The sequence below is a fragment of the Rhinolophus sinicus genome, chromosome 3 (genome assembly GCF_057876585.1).
Source record: "Rhinolophus sinicus isolate RSI-liver-muscle chromosome 3, RSI-T2T, whole genome shotgun sequence".
Classification (NCBI taxonomy): domain Eukaryota; kingdom Metazoa; phylum Chordata; class Mammalia; order Chiroptera; family Rhinolophidae; genus Rhinolophus; species Rhinolophus sinicus.
The window spans coordinates 42,249,666-42,267,413 of NC_142503.1; the positions used below are offsets into that span (position 1 = coordinate 42,249,666).

Consider the following 17,748-nt stretch of genomic DNA (forward strand, 5'->3'; position numbering starts at 1 on the left):
GGCATTTTAGAGCAGGGCATTTAGCCTCTTACTATGCCTCAAATTATGCTTACTACTTCGCTATTTTCATTGTATATTTGACGCTAGATTTTTTAAAACAAAATACTATAGAAAAAAAAGTAAAGTTAATGTCAACTTAAGTGAGTAGGAAAAAGCAGTTTTGTTACCCAATGAAAGATAATATTCTTAAGTGAAAGCTCGCCCTGAAGGGCATTAAGCGGCAATATTTAACCTTTTCATTTGTGAATTTAATACTGTTATGATTTAGAAAAGAGTATATATATTAAAATATTATTGAAATAGATTATGATTCACACCAGGGAAGATTTGGGAGGGGAGGTGGATCAGAGGAAGGTAATAAAGTTGGAAATTATTAGAGTGACTATTTGCTGCAGTTGACCCAGCATGTCCTAGTTTTACATTTGTTGTCCCTTTGAAATTATTATCAATGTCTATTAACTCTCTAAAGTATTCTAGTTTGGATGATACACTATATGAGGGAAGCATAGTATATATTGTCAGTGCACTTTAAAGTGCACTGCTAATAACAGCTAACACTTTTGAGTCTGCAAAGCACTGTGCTAAGCACTTTATGAGCATTGTCCCATGTAGTAGTTCTCCGAACAAGCTATGAGGCTGTTAGTATTATAGTCCCAGTATTACAGTCCCCCAAAAGGTAAGGAAACTCAACTTTGTTTATAGATGTTAAAGAACTTGCCCAAGGTCACCAAGCCAAGTTTCTAAGTCAAGCAGTCTTGTTTCAGAGGTAACACAAATAATCACCATACATTATTTATTTTTTCCACACTTAAAAAAATATCGTAAGCCATCTGAAAGAAATTTAATTTTGATAGGCTACAAAATGTATATGATAGAAAAAAAGGTTATCAAGCATATACAAGGGGGGAAAACATCAAAACTTTTTATAAAAAAGTTTTTCACAAAGAGGCAGACTTCTCTGATTTATAAAATATTATTGAAAATGTCTGAAGGCTGAAACATGCTATAGGAGGGATGATGACATCCCCAAAGTATTATAAAATCCTTATTTTTTGTTCTTGCATGTACTGCCTCTTTTGAGCCCAAGCTCCGTTTCCTGCATACTTGCCACCCTAACCTCCTGCCCTTTCTACCAAGGGGATAAGATGGAAGTGAAAATAGGGAAGTCAGTCCCTATGATCTAATTTATCTAATGCTTCTAGACTTTTCTTTTTGAACCTAACTCTAATCTGGACCAAAGATTAATTTTTCCCTAAATTCTGCGATAAAAACTTTGGTTTCAGGTAACCAATTCTTTACTAGGTGTTGAGGAAGAGAGAAAAGAAGAATGATCATCCTAGTCTCTTCCTTGTCTTCTGCTTACTGTCTCCATAATGTTTCTGCACAGCTGCTTGACTGGCGTGGGGAGATGACAGGGGGACCTTTTTTAAAGCAGTGGATAGGCGCTCTGCTAAGACACTTTTTCTGATGGATGCTGTGTACATTCTCTGGAATGCGTTTGGCAAGGTCTTGAAGCTTCCATTCAGATACGTGGCTTTATCTCCAGTAGACAGTAATTCCTCTCCTGACCCAGCCATTGGGAAGGGAAATCTCAAAGAATTCCCTGTCTTTCACAGACAATTATTTAGAGAATCACAGTGGGGAAGATAAAGCTATACTATCAACATATATTTATTAGCTTACTCTCTAAATTGGTCCTGGAGTTCAGTTAATTATTACAGAATCGTGGTTTAGGCAGCCTTGTTTAACGTGGGGTTTTAGTTCTTTTAATCATAATTGAAACTGTTAAGTCCATCTTGAGTTCAACTGTGGGAGGATTTTCTAAGAAAACTAATCTATAAAGCACAGACCAGGAATGCCTTGGAATAAAAGAACATGTAGAAGATTTGGCTATATCTGCATGTGCTGTTCATGAGTTGGAACTAAATAGACGGCAATGAATAACAAAGATGAATTATTAGTCCTGATTATTGACTACCCTGACCATATACCGTGTTCCCCTGAAAATAAGACCTAACCGGAAAATAAGCCCTAGCGTGATTTTTCAGGATGACATCCCCTGATCATAAGCCCTAATGCGTCTTTTGGAGCAAAAATTAATATAAGCTCGGTCTTATTTTCGGGGAAACATGGTAGCTGTTATGTCACTTTTCTGTGTGAGCACAGATGAGGATTCCTGAAGATACTTTACAAAGGGATTTTTAAAGAAAAAATAGGTTATATTAATAAGTGCATCCTGTCTTCTATCCTTTTAAGACCGGTGTTTTGGGGATCTTACAGTATGAGTAAGTAGGACTTACATAACAATCAAATGGGACACTTTATTATCTATACTTCTGTTCTCTCCACATTGCCCCCTGTTACGTTTCCCTCTCCTACATACTCAGCCTCAGCATATGCTGTCTGTATATTCCTTCCCATCAAAGCTGCTTTAGGGAAACAATCTGATGAGTTAGATATAAATAACTAAAAGGCTTAGAATATTACCTTTCTCAGGATTAAGGCTTTGTGATAGAGAAATATGCTAAAAGGAATTAAACTCTAGTGGGAAAATATCGGGTGAATTGGAGAAGAGGTTTTGGGTTATAGGGACTTTTCTAAGCTAAATGGTAATCAGCCAGATCTGTGCCCCAGATCAGTTAAAATTTCCAAACAGGCTAGGGTCAGGACAGGTCCTAGCCTAAGAACTGGTCTGGTCCTATTCATTTAGGTTTGGGGTGGGGGCTGTTGGTTTACTAGAATATGATGCCACATTTGAAAGGATCTTGAATCAATCTGAGACGAAATGCAATATCTGAATCCCAAAATCCAGCTGGAGCTGGTATGGGAGATACTGCACCCCGGGATGCTTTAGGGAAGTGATCCTTTCAGTTTAGAGCTATACCACTGAGTCTGGTCAGACCCAAACCAGTTGCTGAAGGTGGAATGGGAAATATTTTTTGTGATTAAAAATACAATAGGCTAACTTTAGAATTTATACAATGGCTAAGAGTCATGTTCACAAAAAACGGATAACTAGCTTCGTATTACTAGTATACCCTGGTTGCCGTTTCGTTTCCTAGCTTCTAGTATAATGCTGTCTTACCTCCAGTTTAGCACTGAATTAAGCCTGAACACTTTGGTACTGTGAACCTTCCTCTGCTCTACGTGAAGAAACTACCTGTGTTAATTTCAGCAGTTCTGGAAGTAGTTAAAATGCTCCCACCCCTAATAGAATGTCTTGAATATCTTTGGAGTTATTTCAAGTCTCAGTAACGTACAACTCACTTCGGTAAACAATTCTCTGATGGACTTGATGAATTCCTTCTTTTGGATGCAAGCCAAAAATCATCTGTAGGGCATACAGCTCTTTATTCAAACTTGATAATAAATAATTATCTCTGGAACACAGACGAAGAACTGAAATAGTGACTGCAGGGACGCAGAAACTAATTACCATCACTGTACACAGTTAAATACAGCAGACTGGGGGCGGGGAATGGTTTGTTCCGTATCTGTTACGTTCCTCCTCCGGGTAAAACAAGGCCGTCTTGTCTGTTAACATATTTGAAACAGTAACTGCAAAAACTGTGCAATGTTATGGTTGAGGCATTTCTGCCATATGTGCTGATAGAAAGCTTAAGTTTCTTTCTGCAATAAACGCCAACCCTGCCAGGCTGAATTATTAGGGCCAGCGCAATTCAACGATTGCACCACCGAAACCACTGGCGGTGGAAGCCTGCGTCGCATTCGGAGTGTATCCAACGTTTCTTCTAACAAAGGCACTATCTCGAGGCAATTTCGCGGGCCGTTTTCCCCCTCCCCTCGCCAGCTTTGTCTCCCCGGCGGGTGAGGCTGAGACTTGGAGGAGCCCCAGCTGCGTTGCTGTGCGAACCAGCTCGGAGCAAGGGCCGGCGTGGGAAGCTCCCCGGAGCCGCCGCTGTGGTTTCCTGCAAACTGAGCGTGCCATTAGAGGAAGTTGGAGTGCTGCAGTTGAGATACCCGCAGTCTTAAAATCGAGCGACACTTGAACCCTGAGCACCGATAAGTGTCGTACGAAGAAACTCTAGCGGCCGATCCAGCGGAGGTCAGCGGCCTCTCCGTGTTCCGGGCCGGGCGCGGAGCCGCCGGGGTCCGCGTCCTAAGCGCCCCCACCTTAGGCTGCCGGGGAGCAGCAGACAGGCCTCCCCCTGCCGGGACAAGAGCGGGCCTCACGCGGCGCCTCGCACGCGAAGCCGCGGCCGCCCCGGCCCCTCCCCCCGACCCCAGCCCCCGGCCCGTCGCCCCCTGCCGCCGCCGACGTCGGCCTGCGCCGCCCCCGCGAGCGGTGACTGGCTCGCGCCGGCCTCCAGCCCAGCTGCCGGCGGTTGGGGTGCAGCCAGCGGGAGGCCGCCCCGCCCCCGCCGCGGAGCCGCGGCGCGCAGCCTCGTCCCCCCGCCCCCTGGCCGCCGGGGCGGTGGCGCCGAAGCCGCGGCGGCCTGTGAGGCACTGACTCTCCTCCGCCCCAGCCCCCTTCCTCCTCCTTTCTCTCCTCTCCCTCCCTCCCTCCCCTCTCTTCCCCGCCCCTCGCAGTCTCTCGCTCGAGTGAATGTGGCGCGGCGGCGCGGGACGCAGCCTCGGCCCCTGCCGCGGCCCCGCGAGCTCGTGAGGAGACGCAGCCGCCGCCCGCCCCCACCCCCTGCGCTTCCCGGGGGAGCCCCCACAGCCGGGGCAGAAGAGGAGGGGAGCGAAGGGCCGGCGGCGGGAAACCGGGAGAGGGCGGAGGAGAGGGTTCGAGGGCAAGTAGGGAAGGCGGAGAGGGACGGCCAGAAGGACGGCCGGCCCGACGGACAGCCCGGGGAGGGGGCCGCCATCGAGCCAGCTCGGCCCCTCGGCTCCGGGTCCAGGCGGCGGCGCGGGCGTAGGGCGCGGCAGGCGCTATCGAGACAATAACCCCGCCGCCCGGCTCTGGGGGCGGCGGCGGAGAGAAGGAGGTGGCGGCCTAGCGCGGCCAAGGTTCGTCCAACGTCCCGGCGGCGTCGGTGGCCGCGCCGGCTGGGTTCTGTCACCGTCGGGAGTGCGGGGCGCGCGGGGCGCCCCGGGCCAGCGGCTCGCGGCGGACGCCCCCTCCCTGCCCCCTCGGCGCGCGCGGAGCTGGTTTTCCGGGTTCCCCTGGACGGAGCTGGATCCTGCTTCTCGCCAAGGCAGGAAGTGAGTTTCGCACGGTAATTCCGGGCGGTGTCACGAGTGAAAAGTTTTTTTTTTTTTCCGGCGGAGATCCTAGTTGGGGCTGGGAAACTCCTGCAGAAGTCGAAGACCAGCCCGCTTCCCAGCCCCCACCAAAGCAGCCTACTCGTCCTCCTGCGGGAGGCCACTCCACATCCGCTCTCACCGTAGAGAAATTCGGCTGGAGCCAAAGTGACTAACGAAGGGAAGGAAATCATGTCTGGCGAAACCTTGAAAAAGCTGCCCTGAGACACTGCCCGACTGAAAGGTAATTATCACGAAAAGTGTCTAGAAGTCACAAAGGTCCTGGGCCAGGAGAGAGAGAATACTTTCATGTTTTTCACTTATCCCCACGTTGTCCTAATTCTTTTCTAATGTCGAACTGGATAGTGTTTCAGGTGCTAAATAGAACTGATTTTCCCCCCTTCCTACCATCTGGACTCTGGTTATTCTAGAAGAGCTTGTAAGAATGCAGTGGGACGAAAAGTTTTAAGCAATCAGAAGAAAGAGTGCCTTTGTTCAGCGCAAGGTCCAGACGTCTTGGTTTCCCGGAACATATACAATGTATATTTTTTATTAAGTTGCTGAACCTGGCAACTTTTGTTTTGGAAGGAAGTTAGGTCGCTGCAGCGAGTGATTTGCTGTTGAGATGGCTGCCACATTTGTGTACACTGTTACCAATTTGGCTTTTGCTTTTAATCGTACAGATATTGTTTTAGTTCAAACCCTTGTAAATGTATTTTTTTCTATGTAGGTAATATATTTCTTTAGTAACTTGTTTCTTTCAGACATTTAAAACCTTATAATACTTGTTTAATTAATTGAAAGCTCATGATTGCTAGATTTTTCTTGTAACTGGCTTGGTGGAAGGAAAAAAGGGAGTAAGTGTTAGGGATAAAGAGGGAGTTATAATTAAAAAACACACCTGTAAGTTTGATTTGTTAGGACTTCACTATACTTTAGAACAGAACATACAGGAGGGGAAGTAAAACGTTTTAAAACGATTTTCATGGGTATCACATTGTGGTAAATAGATGTGCTCTTTTGAATAGTACAGACAGTATTTACATTTTTGTGTTGGTTCTAATGTTTCGGCCAGTTCAGCCTAATAAGTGATAGGTAACTACTGTGGGGGCAGGAATTAGTGAAGCATGGGAAACTTTCCACCAGTCAGAGTTATAAACACTTGTGAACCAATCGGCAGTCTTTATGGATCAAACTAGTTTTAGTCACAGCAAATACAAAATGTTTCTTTAGTGGTGTCTTTTAAAATTCAGTTTTTGACCCAGTACTTTGTGGTAAAGGGAGGTGACAGATAATGCTGTGCACCTGAATAATTATTAAATGAATGTGGTAGTCTGTTGGTAGGTGTATCTTAAATATAAATTGTTCGGCTTGTTCATGTTCCATATTACCCCAAGAAAAATTGTTGTCTTCTTTAGTTCAAAACAGAGAAAGGCAGGTTTGAAAGAGCAAGCTCGAATTATTTCACAACTTGTTCTTTGTTATTTTATTACGTACATTTCAATTCTTGTAACTATTAATGTACATATTAATATATATTGGTATATATTAGTTGATATACATTAATATATATAGTAATACATTGTTTTGATTTTTTTCCCTCTAGACGTTAGTCTTTGGAGATCTTTTTTTCTTTTAAGTTGCTGGTAAGACTTGTAAACCATCAAGAAATTCCTGTTAAGTCAAAGTAGCTTTATCAGGGAATTTAAGTGCATAACTGATCTACTTTATGATTTTTGGAACGTATCATTAGGCAGTGAAAGGTTATTCTTGGGCATCTGAAAGAGCACAGCAAAATAAATGGCATTGAACTTCAGTTTCCTTATATGGTTTATACTTGGCCTCAGAGCAACAAAGCCTTAATAGAGCGAGTCTTTTACAGAGAATTATCCTTTTTGAAGATGTTTCTCTGCATTAGTAAATTTTACATATGAAAAGTATTGTAGCACTCAAAAATAACTACTTAAATCCCATTTTCTAGTTCTTGATTTTTTTTTTTCTTGAGGGAGCAATAATAGTATGTTGAGATGCAGACAACACATTTTTTAAAAGCGAGGTGTTCACCTTTGTAGTTGCCTTTAATTCCTTTTTTCCCCTAAACAAGCAAAATTTACTTTGGTTTCCTTAAAATTTTGTTAGTTTAGCACTGGATTAACTTGATGAATATTAGGCTTTATCCATTGCTAAACTATAAGTATTTTCAAAGCCTTGTTTAAAATATGAAAGTGATTGGAAATAGAGGTTTTAAAAAAAGTGATAATAAATTAAAATATTTTTAAATGATTTCAAATTTTGGATCTTCTTAGTATTCTGTGCATTTTCTTACATTAAGTTGGCAAGTCTAGAGTATTTCCAAAGTTTGCTTATATTGCAAAAAATGCACGTTTAATGGCACTATTTATTAAAGGTACTTAGGAGTTTTTAATAGTGATAAACTTCATCCTTCAACTAATTAATTCAAGTATTATGAAGCCTTGCCTGCTGTTTGAGAACAAGCTATTGCAAACTTTGCATGTATTTCTGGCTTACAGAGATTCAAATATGGAAACCAAATTTTTATTGCATATTTCTTAATGAAGTGTAATTATAGACAATTTACAAATAGCATTGGTAAATCTCTAAAATTCATTTACTTTAAAGATATTGGTACTGAGCTCTTGGTAATAAACACTACCTTTCTTTAATAAACATACTTTACATTTTCAGAAAATTAGGTGCATATTTAGACATTTGTTTTAAATTATTGCTTATAGATAACATGATTTATAGTTTAAGCTGTTTTGGGTTTAGAAATAGATTATGGCAGTGTTTACAAAGTATTTGGGATAATGCAGAATTTTAGTGGTGTGGATAGCAAAGTCATGTTCTTTTTGTAATTGCTATTATCTGGATTTTCTTTAAACACACTTTGATGCTTGCATTTTTACTTTGACTCTTTTCATTTGCCCATCTCTTTCTCTCCCTATTACCTGGTTTGTTTTTTTCTGGGAACACCAGAAAAAGTCCTGAAGATGTCTGTCTCTTTTTCTTTCCTGGCAACAAATGTTGGACCCTGTGTTTTGTTGTTTACAATAGATGATTCTGTTTTTGAATGCACACTATTTGCTCTTGCATAGAAAATGTATGTATGAATTATGCTCTATAATGTTCATTTGAATTTTGCAAGGAAATAAGCTCAGCACTTCTGCCTTCCACTTTGATTTACTCCACATTTTCATTTTTTTCTTTGTTGCCTGTCATCATTAACTCTTGAATTATACTATACCCATATTTCAGATTACTCTTTAGCTTTCCCCTGTCTTGAGTTTCCTAATTTTAGAAAAGAAATCTACTTATTCAGCTTTTTCTTCCAACTCCTTTTGCTTCCTATTTTTATAATTAGCTTCATATACTTCCCATATTTTCTCCATGTTCAGTTGTTGATTCTCAATATTTTGCCCTTCCTCTCATTTCTAAACTTTATTAGTCCATATTTATTACCCCGGAAAAACTTTAAAACATGAGTAGAAAAAAGTTTATTTGATCAGCCCCATGTAATTCTGAATATTCTTTTTGCATTTATTTTTGAGAAAATACCTGCAAAAGTCCTAAGTCTGTATAACCATAGTTTGTCATTTGTTCTTTTAGGTCTAAATGGTGTTCCATTGAAAAAAGGCTAATTTAGCTCATAACTCAATTAGACAAGTGCTTTTCCCTGAGATTTCCATTCCTTCACATAGAATATGTAAAACACATGTATTGAAGTGATGAGATTTAATAAAATTATTTTCACTGCTTTATTAGAGATTTTCTTAAATGCAAGTGGCATTTAAAAAGAAATCTGGGAATATGTAGTGATATTAGTATAGCTTGATGTCACTGCTTCTGTATGCACTACTAGCTGTAATAGCGTTTTTACCTACATTGCTGTCAGTATAGTAATGGGAAAGGGCAAACAATGTTCTGTTTCTATTAATGAAAATAGTTTTGACCTTGAAGACTCCTTGAGAGTGTTTCAGGACTTCCAGGGCCCATGGACAATACTTTTAAAATGCAGGTGGATGTTGAGATTTATGGAGCTTTCGTTACTCTTTTGGGTTTTTTTTTTTTTTTTTTTTTTTGGTCTTTTGTCTTCTGGTATTCAGGCGTAATCCTGAGGATTGCTCTTTTAGCTCACTGATTTGGTCTTCAGTTCTTTTCAATTATTTTGTTACTTTTTTTGTTTGGGGGTTAGTGTTTCTAAGAACTCTTGAGTTTTCATAGGAGTTGGTTTTATTATTGTTACACAGTTTTCTGTTTCCTCTATTAACATTATAGGAAATTTGATCTTACTGTACTTGGTATATCCATCATGCTTTGGTTTTTCTTCAAATGTTAGATTTTTGTTGTTGTTGTGGTTACAGTTTTGTATTGTGGTCCAGACTGTATACCATATTGGTCATTTAAATGTATTTCGCCAACCCAAGTGAATCCCTTGGGTTCTGGCCTTGGAATATTTATCTATTTAATGGGCTTCTCTTTTAGGGTATGTGGGTCGTTTGTCTTCTTACACAAGTCTCCAGTCCCCCAGGAGATAATATTCTCCTATTTTCACTGTTATGCTGCCCAAGTGTCAGATCTCCTATAGTACAGAGAGAGCCTTAACCATGGCAGCTATTCTACTGTGGTATTATTACCTGGCTGACTGCCCAGGACACACTTCTTCTTTTTGCAATCTTTCTTGCTAAGAAAACTTATCTATTTTTTGGAGATCTCACTATATGCTTATTTTGTGTATATGGTTCCTCAGATATGTTATGTTGTGTTGTGTTGTCATTTCCCCCAAATAAACTTTGTATCTTCTACAAATTCCTCTGTTCTCATCTGTAGATAATACTCCTCCCAGGTTTTTTCAGTACTGCTATAAATTTTTTTGTAATTTTTTTTCATATTTTTTAAAGTTTGGAACTGACAAATATGCAGAAAATTTGGAAGCATAGTACAAAGAACTTTTTTGTTCCTGAACCATTTGACAGTAAGTTGCCCACGTGGTGCACTATTACCCCCAAATACTTTAATGTTTATTTCCTACAGACAAGGACATTCTTCTATACAATGATATAACCATAAAAATTAGGAAATTAACAAGAATACATTACTAACATCTAAATCTCACCAGTTGTCCCAGTGTCTTTTAGAGCAAAAGGATCTAGTTTAGATCATGCATTACATTCAGTTATCATGTATCTTTAGTCTTCTTTGATCTGGAACAGTTTCTGTCTTTCAAGGTTTTGACACTTTTTTTTTTTTTTTTTAGTGGAGTGCTTCATGAATTTGTGTATCATCCATGCGCAGGGGCCATGCTAATCTTCTCTATATGGTTCCAATTTAGTATATGTGCTGCCGAAGCAGGCACCAAGGTTTTGACACTTTTAAAGATTATATATCTAGTTATTTTGTAGAATAACACTTAATTTGCATTTCTCTGATATTTTTATGATTAGATCTTTGACGGGGTTATCATGGATAACCCTGATACTGCATTCCTCTTCTTGCATCTTATTAGGTTGCAGGCAGTTTCAGTTGTCCCATTACTTACTGATAGTCATTGATTATATGATTAAGGTTTGTAACTGCCAGACATCTCCAGTGTGAAGGTTCTCTTTCCTCATTGGTAATTAGTAACTTTTTGGGGGTAGGTACTTTGAAACTGTAAATATTTTGTTACTCATCAGATTTTTATTTTAATTCATTTATTTGCCTCTGCATATACATGGTTATCTGTCATGTTCACTGGGTTATACTCTATTGTCATTTATTGTGATGGAATTGTTTTTCATTTTGCTAGTGGGAACCTCTTCCAGCTGGCTTATTTTCTTTTTGACATAGCTCTTCCTTTGTTGAGAACTTCCGTGTAGCACAATATGATGTTCCAGACTTACCTTCAAACTTTTTTCAGTTATTTCTAATGGAAAATACTTAGAAGCCAAGATCTGGGCACTTCTTGTGTTCATTGCTCTTGGGGTGTTGCTGCCGCCAGGCCTTTTTAATGTATAGAGCTAGGAGACATTTTCATGTGCACACATGTAGACATTGATATTTACATCTATATTTCTATAAATACAGAGTGATTTCACAATGATAACCTCCAATTCTAATCCAGCACCACAGGGTTTATTTTAGTGTCTCTCCTTCCCATATTTGTAAATTGTCTCTGACAGTGATAACTAGTTTTGTTTGTGTTTTTTCTGTGCGGGAGATGAGGTAAAGCATTTGTTCAGACACATTTTCAGCCAGAAGTCCTTGTAGTCCAATTAATTTCTAAAGTATTTTTAAAGGGATAAAATTCTAAAATGTAATATATGGTAAAATACCCTTAAGTGAAATAGTTAATTCCTCAGTAATCCAGGTTACCAGGTGAAAGGTGGAAGGAAAGAATCAGTACTTTCATAGTATACATGGGGTAAATTCCTTGTGGGGATAATGTTGAATCTCGATGTTAATATGAGTGCAGTGTCTTTGATGCAAGAATGTATCTGTCTTCCTGATAACGGTGTCCTTGGAGTTTCAAACCAAAGAGTAATTCTAGACCCTTGGGTAGTGGGTTTGGGATGGAGGTGGTTTTGTATTATAGCCCGTGCAAGAAGCCTGTATCTAAAAATGAATCTTCTTGCCAGGGCTATCACACAGCCTAGAGAAAGTTGGTTTGACCTCTCCATCTCTGAAGATTGTGGACGTGATTTAAGAGGCACACTGGGCCATCTTTTAGTGACTAGAATAGATTTACTCTGTCTTCTAGGAAAGATAAGGATCCTGGCCGCTGCAAGTGGATCCTCTCCATGCCCTGTGAATCTCTGGGGACTTCAAAAGATTTACTTAATTGTCCTGGGGCTAATTGTAGAATTGCAGAGACTGTGTATAGTAGAGGTAGTTTGATTTGTTAGAGATACCTGATATCCCCAGTGTCCTGTGTGCTCTTTCTTTTGAAAACCCATGTTCCTTATCTTCCTGACCTTAGTTATTGAAATCAATACTATTTATGTTAAGTCTATCTTTTAAGTGTCTATAGAGTGAGATATTTTAGGGTAGTATACTAAGAAGGCTGAATGTTGTACAAGCAGTGAGAAGTTTTTGATAGGCAAATGGCTAATAAAACAATTATTTTAATTTTTTCCTGGTTATAAAACTTCAAATATAAAAAAGTATAATAGAGAAAATGAAAATGCTCCATAATCCCGTTTCCCAGAGATTCTCTTATTTAATGTGTTGTGTATTCTTCAGAACACTTCTATATATATGAATATTATAACACATCTGTGTGCACGTATGTACAAGTATCTAAGGAGAAATGAGAGATATTTCATTTACGTAAAGGGGGATAAGTAGGTATTTGTGTTAATTATCGTAGGGATTGTTTCTAGGTTGTTATACATGACAGTGCTGTATAGAATATAGATTTATTCTTGTACTCTTTGCACATAATTTTTTTCATTTTCACATGAAATTTTTTTCTTGTGGATAAATACCCAAAGTGCATTTGCTGTGTGTGTGTGGGGGGTGGGGGGCGTTAAAATTGACAGAATCAATTTCCCTCTGAAGAGTTTGTATCAATTTATACTTCCACCAATTGTGTGAGTTTACTCTCTAAGTGCATTCTTGAACAAATTGGATATTAGCTATCTTAAAATTACGCAAATCTGAGACAGGCGATATATGGTATACTGTGTAAGAACATAGATTTTGGAGTCAGATTGCCTGGATTTAAATCTGCTAGTACTTACTGTGACGTTAGCAAGTTAAATATAAGAATTCTTTTAGAAATATTACGTATTTGTATGCTTTTTGTGTTCCACTTGGATTTAATTGATTTCTTCTTAAACGCTTTGGTTATGTTGTTTCTCATATAAAAAGTTTAATTTTTTTTTTCACTTTTTAATTTAAGTGTGTTTTTCCAGGACCCATCAGATCCAACTCACATAGTTTCAATCTAGTTGTGGAGGGCGCAGCTCACAGTGGCCCATGTGGGGATCAAACCGGCAACCTTGTTAAGAGTAGTGCTTGCTAACCAATTGAGCTAACTGGCCACCCCCAAAAAGTTTAAATTTTAATGTAATCAAATTTGTTAGTTTTTATGCATTTTTGGATTTAATGGTATTGTTAGAAAGGATTTGTGCCAAGATTTTAAAATAATAACCTAAGTTTTCTTATTTTGGCTTAAGTGTTAAAATAATTATTTAGATTTATTCTCCAAATTTCTAACCAGCTGTGACACCATTTGTTGAATAAATCATCTTTTCTAAAATTCTATCTTTATCAGTAGTAAATTTCCAAATATATGTAATTTATGTTGAGATTGTATTGCTTTTGTTATGACAATACTATGCTGTCTTGATTTCCCCCACTCCTCCCTATTTCAGTATGCTTAATATCTGGAAGTGTCATATTACTCTACTTTTCAAAGAATTTTCTAGGTGGACTTGAATCATTCTTATTAAATTCTAAAAATAATTCTTGTTGGTATGTTGATGAGAATGGTTTGAATCAATCTGTAGATTAATTTGGGGAGTAATTGATACCTTTACAATAGCATATCCTTTTCTAGGAAGTTAAGTTTTCCATTTAAGTTTATGCCCTTTAGTGGTGTTTATTGTTTTCTTCTTGTCATATCCATATTTCTTATTACTAGGCATATTTCTTGTTGTTATTAAGAAATATGTGTATTTTTTGTTACGTTCATTTCCCAAAACTGAATGGGGGGAGGGTGAGAGCTGCTGCTATTGTGAATGAGGCTATTTCATTAATTGTATTCTTATCTGGATATGTAAAGAGGGAGAGGATTTAGTTTTCTTTTTTTAATATTATCTACTACATCCTACTGGAGACTTAAGAAAATTGCTAATAGATTTTTAGATGATATGCTTGGGTCTTCTAGGTATATAAGTATAGATGTACTAGTAATAATAGTACCTTTTATTTTTAATTGATTCATAAAATATTGTATATTCTAATATTTTATAATTTGACGTACATACTAACACAAGTACTTAACCCATCTTTTTTACTGTAAAATTCTTCAGTTTTCTTTCATTGCTTGATATCATTCTTCAACATTAGGATAGCAGTTTGATTAATCTTCATTGAGGGGGTAGGGAATTTTTGCTGACTGGGAGCTTTCATGTAATCACACTGGACTTGGTTTCTTTCGCATTATCTGGCTGTGGAAATAGGGAGAAAAAGAAAATTTGCTAAATTGAGTATACGATTTAAGTAGAAGTTGGTCCCCTCTAGTACTGTTCTGCTCCTTGAAGATATCTTCAGTGGTATGAGAATGGCTTCTTGAACCTTGTTGTTCCTTCACTGCTTTTTTATTTATTTCTGAAAAAAATAATATTAATTATAAACATTTTCCTTTACTGCTTAGGGTGTAGTGTGATGCACAGTGATAATTACGTATATCATTAAATCAGTTATTTTGGTCCTTTATTTCATTATAATAGTAAATTCCCTACTTACATAGTTTATACAAATAAATATTTCCCAAGAGATCTTTGCCACTACTTACTTACCTTCTAGGGTTTATTTTTGTCAATTTATATGTTTTTTTTACTGGCCTGATCTTATCCTTCCTTGTAATATATTTAATAGATAATTTGGTGTAAATGAAAGATAAGTTCCCCAGGATGCTGATATTTTCCTCATGTTCTGTGGATTTTATTACTGGAAGTGACTGACAGAAATAGTCTAGTCTGTGTAACCACCCTTCTTTTTCTTCTTAATTATCAGAAGAGGAAGTTATTGACCCAGAGGGGGAAGTGAAATCCTAGAGGTCATTTAGTTTGTTAGTGACATATAAGTGAGATTAGAAAAATAAATCAAGGTTTCCTGATTATTGGTTTTTCCTTTATACCAGCATTTTTCTAGGTATGTTCTGAAGTACACAATTTCTTTAGAATAGCACTATTTTTTTGTGCTGAATGTTTATTTTGTGCCTCCTTTCAATTTTCATCTCCCCTCACCTCCAGCTTTATTGAAAGATAATTGACATATAACATTGTATAAGTTTAAGGTGTACAATGTGTTGATTTGATACACATATTTTGTAACATGATTACTGCTATTGGGTTAGCTAACATCTCCATCATGTCACATAATTACCTTTTATTTTTTTTGTGGTGAGAACATTAAAGATCTACTCTCTTAGCTACTTTCAAGTATATAATACAGTATTATTAACTATAATCAATTACAGTACTGTGCATTAGATCCCCAGAACTACGTATTTTTTTTTCTTCAGAGCTCTACTCCTAACTGGAAGCTAGAATAGCACTATGTTCCAAATATTTTTAATAGGTGTTATAGAAAAAAGTCTGGGTTAACATAAATGAGGAAATCTTGGATTAATATACCTCTTTTTTCCCCTTTGGCAGATGCCAGTTTGTCATAGATGATTATTTTTAATTTGAGAAGTGACTGGAGTATAGCTCAGTTTACAAAAATGTTAACATCAGTATTTGAGCCATGAAGTTCCATGGTGAGATTTATCCTAAAGCAGTATGTAATTTGTAATTTCAGATTAAAAAAATAGAGTATTTTTTGATAGGTTCAGGTTTATAGAAAAATTGAGGAGAAAGTGTAGAGTTTCTGTATACTCCAAATCCCCCCCCACACACACACACCACCATTTCTCCTACTGTTAACTGGTGCATTTGTTACAATTGGTGAACCAATGTTGATACACTAGTAACTCACGTTTCATTTACCTTGAAGTTTATTCTGTGATGTACATTCTATGGGTTTTGACAATGACATCTACTATTGTTGCTAATAACTGTCTTTAGTGGTGATAGTTTATGGATAAGTGAAATTAATGACAACACTGTTACAAGGGAAGAAGGGGAGGAATTTGGAATACTCTGTTATAAGGTACTTGTATTATTTGAGATCAAATTCATTTTTACGGGCACATATGCAGGAATAATACAATATAGATGTTAAAATTACTTATATTGAATGTTTGGAAATTGAATTTTAAGGAAATGATCAACTTTTGGTAATTCATGTCCACAGTTTCTAGAAAATTAAAATGTAAATGTTGGCATGTTTCGTTTCTGAGAAACAGGCAAACGATTACAGATGAAAGGAGTAGCATTCTCATCACTAAAATTTTTAGTCATTGTTCTACAACTCCTACTTGACCTCTTGCTGCACATTGTACTCATCTATCAAGCCCAATTCAAGTACAGTTTCCACGGAAGCTCCGTCAGATATTTAATAAGTTTTTGCCTTTGGATTTGTAACTTTTTATAAAAAATTGTGGTAAAATACATGTAACATAAAATCTACTTTCTTAACCATTTTTAAATATACAGTTTTGTGGTATTAAGTACACATTGCTGTGCCTCAGTCAACACCAACTGTCTTTAGAACCCTTCTCATCTAGCAAACTTGCAGTTTTTTACACAAACAATAGCTCCCCATTCCTTTCCTCTTCTAGCTGCTGGCAACCACTGTTCCACTTTCTTTCTCTATGATTTTGACTACTTTAAGCGCCTTATATAAATGAAATCATATAATATTTGTCTTTTTATGTCTGGCTTTTTTAACTTAGCGTAATGTTCTCAGAATTCATCTATGTTGTGGCAGATTTTAGAATTTCCTTTTTAAGCTTGAATGTTCCATTGTATATATCATAATTTGCTTAACTATTCATTTGTCTTGGACACCTGGGTTGCTTCCAGTTTTTAGCTATTGTGAATAATACGGCCACAAACATGGGTGTACAAATATCTCTTTGAGACCCTGTTTTCAGTTTTTGGTGGTTTGTACTCAGAAGTGGAATTGCTAGATCATAGGATAATTTAATTTTTAATTTTTTAAGGACTTGTCATTTTTTTCCCACAGTGGCTGTACTATTTTACATTCCTACCAGCATTGCACAAGGGGTCTAATTTCAACACATCCTTGCCAACACTGTTCTTTTTTGTGTTGTTTTGTTTTGGATAGTAGCCATCATGATTTGTGTGATGTGAAATCTCCTGCTTTTGATTTGCATTACTCTAATGGCGAGTGATATTCAACATCTTTTCATGTGCTTGTTTGTCTTATTTGGAGAAACGTCTATTCAAACCTTTTGCCCATGGTAGAATCATATTGTTTTGTTGTTGTTGAGCTGTAGGAGTTCTCTATATTCTGGATATTTATAATACTCCTTATGAGATACATGATTTGCAAATATTCTGTGGGTTTCCTTTTTACTCTGTGATAGTGGCTTGATGCAAAAATATTTTTTTTAATTTTCATGAAATCCAGTTTGCCTAATTATTCTTTTGTTGCGTCTCCTTTGGTGTCATAGCCAAAAACTCATTCTCAAATCTATTGTCATAAAGCTTTTTGCCCTATGTTTTAAGAGTTTTAGTTTGGATTTATAACTTTTTAAAAGTGCTGTGTAGCTGTTTAATTTAAAACTTACATACATAAACTGTTTTGCATTGTTTTTTCATTGTTCTTGGATATTTTGGTTAACCTAACTTAAAAAAATTTTTTTTAAATAAAAATCAAAATGCTAACATTCTTTTCTCCTTC

At 37.7% G+C, this 17,748-nt stretch overlaps 1 protein-coding gene and 1 non-coding gene across 14 annotated transcripts in view; one reads left to right on the forward strand and one right to left on the reverse strand.

The window, feature by feature from the left end:
- Window positions 1-5,054: 5,054 nt before the first annotated feature.
- ERBIN (erbb2 interacting protein) overlaps window positions 5,055-17,748 on the forward strand; it is a 104,801-nt gene continuing 92,107 nt past the window's right edge. For all 13 annotated transcript variants that reach the window (XM_019744011.3, XM_019744042.3, XM_019744072.3 and 10 more), the window contains exon 1: window positions 5,055-5,452. The gene's annotated coding sequence lies outside the window, so the exon portion shown is untranslated. The remainder of the gene's footprint in view (window positions 5,453-17,748) is intronic.
- LOC141570835 (U6 spliceosomal RNA) lies at window positions 10,477-10,582 on the reverse strand. Its single transcript, XR_012495287.2, has one exon. It is a non-coding gene; the product is annotated as a U6 spliceosomal RNA (small nuclear RNA).